Below are 6,459 nucleotides of genomic sequence, written 5' to 3'. Positions count from 1 at the left end.
CTTCTGACGTAATTCAGCGTTACGTATGGCATATAATATTTATACTATCCAACGGGAACTGAAGTTCACATGTTTTCAATTTTATACGGTAGGTATATGTGAAATCTGTAGGGAGTTGTTTGCTTTATAAAGAGAAATTACGAGTTACGTTATTAGGATCCAGGGATTAACAAAGCACATAATAAAACTCAAAAATAGAGAATAGCGTTACTGGAAGTACACATGTAGATGATGTTAAAAAGGCATCGTCAGAATTCCGTCAGTCTCTAGATATGCATAAAAGGTTGCGCTTGTTCCAAGTCTGTACAAAACTGCCATTTGTCGAGTACAACGAGACCCGGGCATTGCAAGTTGAGCAATGAGCGCTCAGAAAATTATTTGCCATTAGAATTTTTGTGGAGCATTTTCCACACCGAACGGATGATGGTGTTTGTATATCAGTAGGACTCTCAAAGGTCTCTGAATATCCTAAGACCCCAAGAATGCCAGCAGACCATGGGTACTACAGTCATGCATGTTAGTAAAACATTTCCATTCCGACTGGTATTATCAAATTTGAAAATGGCAAAACTTTTTTCAGAATGGAAACCGTTCCTTTTCTCTTCAGTTTATCCCGGATGAATTTGTGCTCAGGGAACTGACAGCAAAGTGGTATGTACTAGAATTAAAAATTATTTAAGTAAATTACATTACTATAATATAGTATAGGTACCATATATATTGTAGAAGTGGCGGATAATTGAATGGCTAATACACGTAGGTGCACTAGCTATACCTACCCCTGCACTTCAATTAAAAATTCAACATCTGAAATCGATAAACGATAGCAACTTCTTTGATAATTTATTGTGTACTTATATCGACATCGGGTAAATTCCCACTAAATGCGTAAAAAGGTTTTAGAACTTTGCAGACAAACATTGATTATGGCAGATATGTTTTTCTCTTATTTAAAATAATTCTGATAAACTGCTTTTAAAGTTTTATAGCAGTGATACAATTGGTCTTATAGGTTCCTCCCAACACGAGATTTCATAATCCAATCGACTAAGTATGTAGTACTATGAGAGCACATTTTTCTTAGAAAATAGAAGATTTTTAGGACACTACTACTTAATTTGGATTTGTAATACCTTTATGTGTAATTTCCAGTTTACTTCACAATCTAAAATCAGACCTACTATACGTATTTTACATAATTACAGGCTTTAATCTCCGCACACAGTCTATAGTACAAATAAAATTTTCACATAAGAGCAGTCTATACGATTATATAACTAATGCATTAAAACTAACGAACGGATCTCTAAGACTAAAATTTATATAGGTCGTTTTTTCTGAACCTAGGACCATCTTATTTTGAGTAAACCACCACTGCAGTGCCACAAGGTCACTATTGATAGTCCTCATACCTAATTATTAGCAGTGAACATAAGGCCCTATCATCTGCAAATGAAGTAACTGTACCTTGTAGGCGTGCATAATTACAAAGATCAGTTATGTAAATTAAGAATAATATAGGGCCAAGAACGGACCCTTGCGGTGCACCACATTTAATTATACCAATATCACTAAGAATTCCATTTATTTTATCGCGTTGTGTTCTCCCTGCCCTTACTCCATATTTATATACAGTAATACAGTGTATTATATATGGTCGACCATGTCAAATGATACGTTTCCCCTGGTTAAGACCATCACAAACCATGCCCATAAAATTAAGCAAAGTTGTTTTAAGGTACCTTTACACTGTCATACTTCTCATGTGATTTGTCATATGATATGGCTGTCATAAGATAAATCATAAGGAAATAATACGTAAATCGTGGAATAGAGATGTTTCTATTTCTGCATGACAAATGACATGACTTATTTTAAATATCCAAGTGATCCCGCCCTTTTTCGCATTTTGCTGTTGTACTTATCTGAAAAAGCTGAATACGTGAGTAAACCAGTAAACTTTTGATTATATCATTGATTATAGGTGTGTATAATCAATGATTATAGGTATATTAGTTACTAATGAAAGAATAAATTACATAAACAATAAATCGAGCAATAAATATTTACGAGTTTATTAGTATTTGGTTGTCTGGTTGTAGTGGTGTTTTCAGACATACATTGTCAAATAGTGTCTTGATTGGTAATTAACCCTTCAAATGTTTGGGGTAATCTTTCAAATAAGGGTACACTTATGCTTAATGTCGACCAAGGGGACGACTCTGTTTGCTTTGTAAGCTTTGTTAATGAAACGCATAACGGAGAAATTATTTTTAAAAAAATTGTTAAACTTTTTTCGTTAAAAATGATTTTTGAGGCACTTTAGAAGTTCACCTATTTATGCTTTACAGGTGATTTTTTTGAGTTCTAAGTTAGCCTGAAGGTACTTTTTTGTTGAATATTTATTGTGATAATTAGCGATTTATTTTAATACAGAAGTTAACCGCACAAAATTGCTTATTTGCCAATTTATTTAAAATTTTGCGGGATTCCGCAAATACCGGGATCCCGCGGGATTAACATCTAGGATCCCGCAAATACCGGGATTGAGATTTTGCTGAGGGATTGCATTCCCTAGCTGTAACTTTTGAACTAGTAGCCCAATCTTGGAACTGTTTGAAATTATGGATTCTACAGGCCACGTTCTATAAGAAAAATTTTTTTCCGGGTCGATCTGAGACAATTTTTTTTTCGGGGCAAAAAAAGGCAGTGTATAACCTTCCTTTTTTCCAAAAATCGACTGCACCAAAATTTCTCGGGAAAACACTTTTTCTTATTCATTTTGGTGCGTAGAATCCAAAACAATTCGTACTTTTTCGATCAGACTTCTCAATCAAAAGTTATAGACTAGAAACCAATTTCGAAAGAAAATTCAAAGGGCTGTAACTTTTGAACTAGTAGCCCAATCTTGGAACTGTTTGAAATTATGGATTCTACAGGCCACATTCTATAAGAAAAATTTTTTTCCGGGTCGATCCGAGACAATTTTTTTTGAGGGCCCCAAAAAAAGGCAGTGTATAACCTTTCTTTTTTTACCAAAAATCGACTGCACCAAAATTTCTCGGGAAAACACTTTTTCTTATTAATTTTGGTGCGTAGAATCCAAAACAATTCGTACTTTTTCGATCAGACTTCTCAATCAAAAGTTATAGACTAGAAACCAATTTCGAAAAAAAATTCAAAGGGCTGTAACTTTTGAACTAGTAGCCCAATCTTGGAACTGTTTGAAATTATGGATTCTACAGGCCACATTCTATAAGAAAATTTTTTTCCGGGTCGATCTGAGACAATTTTTTTTCGGGGCTCAAAAAAAGGCAGTGTATAACCTTCCTTTTTTACCAAAAATCGACTACACCAAAATTTCTCGGGAAAACACTTTTTCTTATTAATTTTGGTGCGTAGAATCCAAAACAATTCGTACTTTTTCGATCAGACTTCTCAATCAAAAGTTATAGACTAGAAACCAATTTCGAAAGAAAATTCAAATGGCTGTAACTTTTGAACTAGTAGCCCAATCTTGGAACTGTTTGAAATTATGGATTCTACAGGCCACGTTCTATAAGAAAAATTTTTTCCGGGTCGATCTGAGACAATGTTTTTTTCGGGGCAAAAAAAAAGCAGTGTATAACCTTCCTTTGTTCCAAAAATCGACTGCACCAAAATTTCTCGAGAAAACACTTTTTCTTATTAGAAGACTTAATTAAACAGCTATCAAATTCGACCTCTTACAATCATATATATATATATATAATCAAAAACCCTTTTACCTTTCGGTGTAACTAACTAACTAACAATGATATAAAATATCTAAATACATCTTTCAAGAAGCACCAGCGAATTGATGCATGCATACCTAACTTATACAGTGGATAAACAAATATAGAAATCGTTTAACAAAGTAATACTACACAATGTACTAATGTTCGTTTGCATCTTGTGATCAATGAGATGTCATTCTGATTATCTCCTACCGATTTTTAAGCAAATTTAAACAGTTTCTTGTCTTCCATGGCATCAGAATGTGTTCGCTTTGCAAGAGAATATTCTGTTAGTATTTGCCTGAAGGTTCTTGTAGGACTTCTGTATTGGATTCACTCTATCTTCGATTGCAATTCAAAATGTGACCCTAACAAGTGTCGGTAAGTGGGAAAGAAACTACAATTTTTATTTTAATTACGTACCAAGACTCTCGATCTGATAATGTAATGCCAAGACCTATAGTTTTCTCCTTAATATGCTTTTTCATTAGTCGAGAACCACCTGCCATCCGATCCGCTGGCCCAGAGCGATAAGTTCCATTTCAGCCGATAGCCAAACCGAGCAGGAGACGAATTTTAAATTGAAATTCCATTTTTAAGGTAAATATTAACATTTTGAAGCCATGCACCCTACGTACTGAATTTTCATTAAATTTCCAATGATTTAAATAAGTAACAGAGGGGTTTTACAATACAAAAATAGTTTGTTCGACGCGCAAACATATAGCAACTGTTGGGTAAATGAAAAGTTAATGAAGTGCACAGAAAGCGATTATAAATGCTAAAGTTTTGTAATTTTGTTTACTTGTACTGCATAAATGTAGCAAAATTATATGCCATCTGTTTTTTTACGGTAGGCCGCGAAATTTCAAAAAAAATATCGTTCTGACATCTAACGTTAGTTTGCTTAATCGAATTCTATTTGAAGTCACAAAGTACAGGAAACTATATTATCACTAGTGCAGTTGTATAGGGTGGCGACATCTGTGAGAATATGATGCAACATATAAAGTGCCCTGCATTTATTGGTAACAAGTATCATTCAGTTCACTACATTCACGAGAGATGTCAGAGTACCCTGGTGTGTAGGCAACTCGTCATACTTGATGTTCAGAAAAAGCGGCCATGTTTTTTTGCCATTTTGTATATATAGAACATAAAATCTGAAGCCGGAGGACCAGGAGAACATGAACAGAGGAAGATTAACTTTAATTAAAACGGCGGATAGATTAATGCCGATAATGTCGTTTCCTATATTGTGTGGTAATATTAACCTCAAATAGTTGTTTACTTTTGTCATTGTTTAAATACTTTAATTTAAACAATGCTTTTGTCATCATTAATTGAACGTTTTTTTGTAATTCTTCTTGCTCTTTACAAGCTTAAAATAGTGAAACGGATTTCATTCATGGAATCGTCGCAAGCTCGGTCTGGCTATTGGGTGAGATGGAAGTTATCGGTCTGGGCCAGCGGATCGGATGGCAGGTGGTTCTCCAGCATATTAAGGAGAAAACTAGATCTTATCAGATCGAGAGTCTTGGTACGTATTCAAATATAAATCATAATTTCTTTCGCGCTTACTGACACTTCTTAGGGTCACATTTCGTATTGCAATTGAAGATAAAGTGAATCCAAGAGGAGAAGTTCCACAAGAAACAGAAGATTCTTTCGGGTTTTAGAAAAGCGTAGAAGACAAAAAACTGGTTAAACTTGCTTACAAATCCGTAGCAGATATTCAGTAATCCGAAGGACATCCCATTTATCACAAGAAGCAAACGCACATTAGTAGATTTTTTAGTATCAATTTGTTAAACGATTCATGTTTGTTTATCTGTAGTATAAGTTATGCATGCAATAATTCGCTTATACAATTTTAGAGATGTACTTATTTGCTTAGATATAAATTTGATGTCAGTATTCCACGAGTTCCAAATTTGCCAGGAAGACAGACCTATGCTAGGGCCTATGTCTTCATCTCACTACTGTTAGTAATGAGTTGTATTTTTGCAAAAGGTTTAGAAATGGCCTCAATTCTTATGTAAGTGGATACCAAGTTTGTTGAGAAATGCCACATACTTTGTGTGTGCTTTTTAATAATAGCATTTTCTTAAATTGAATAATTGTTCAATGAGTTTGATTGATAATGCACTTTTGCAAAAATGTCCTGCTGATCCATCTTGTAGACTAATTCATATGAAAATGGAATTGAAAATTACAACCCAATTTTTGAATGTGGTGTATTTTTTACTCAAGTCGTAATTTTGGTTCAGGGGTACAGTACAGTACAGTACAGTAAAATCTAAAATTCATAGAAGGTTAACTTGCTTTAGAGATCAACTGAAAAATAATAATTCTGTAGAGCTGGCAGAAGGGAGAAAAATTATGCTTCTTGCCTATTGCATACTTTTGGAATATATAGCCATAAAATGTACCTAATTTGAGTTTAAATACAATACATGTTTTTGTAGACCTTAAGTCTTAGGTAATCGATCGTAATTTTCTCGTTAGGTACCTGTTTATTTACTAGACGCCCTTCCTTGTGAAAGGTGTTTTTATTTTAGGTCTGTAGTCTGTAGAAATCGGTAGGTATATTGCATATGTGACGTATGCAAATTTATTTATTTGTGTAGGTACTTATGTATAAATAAAGTTTACGATAGGGATAAACAATACAAAGTTCAAAATCATTTACTCGTTTATT

At 33.9% G+C, this 6,459-nt stretch overlaps 1 long non-coding RNA gene across 1 annotated transcript; it reads left to right on the top strand.

The window, feature by feature from the left end:
* Positions 1-652, top strand: LOC116173168. The gene is made up of 3 exons (XR_004145883.1): positions 1-88; positions 157-516; positions 581-652. It is a non-coding gene; the product is annotated as an uncharacterized LOC116173168 (long non-coding RNA).
* The last annotated feature ends 5,807 nt before the right edge of the window (positions 653-6,459 follow it).

Source organism: Photinus pyralis, unplaced genomic scaffold (assembly GCF_008802855.1).
Source record: "Photinus pyralis isolate 1611_PpyrPB1 unplaced genomic scaffold, Ppyr1.3 Ppyr1.4_LG6, whole genome shotgun sequence".
In the NCBI taxonomy this organism is placed as follows: Eukaryota; Metazoa; Arthropoda; class Insecta; order Coleoptera; family Lampyridae; genus Photinus; species Photinus pyralis.
This window is presented reverse-complemented; position numbering and strand designations above follow the sequence as displayed.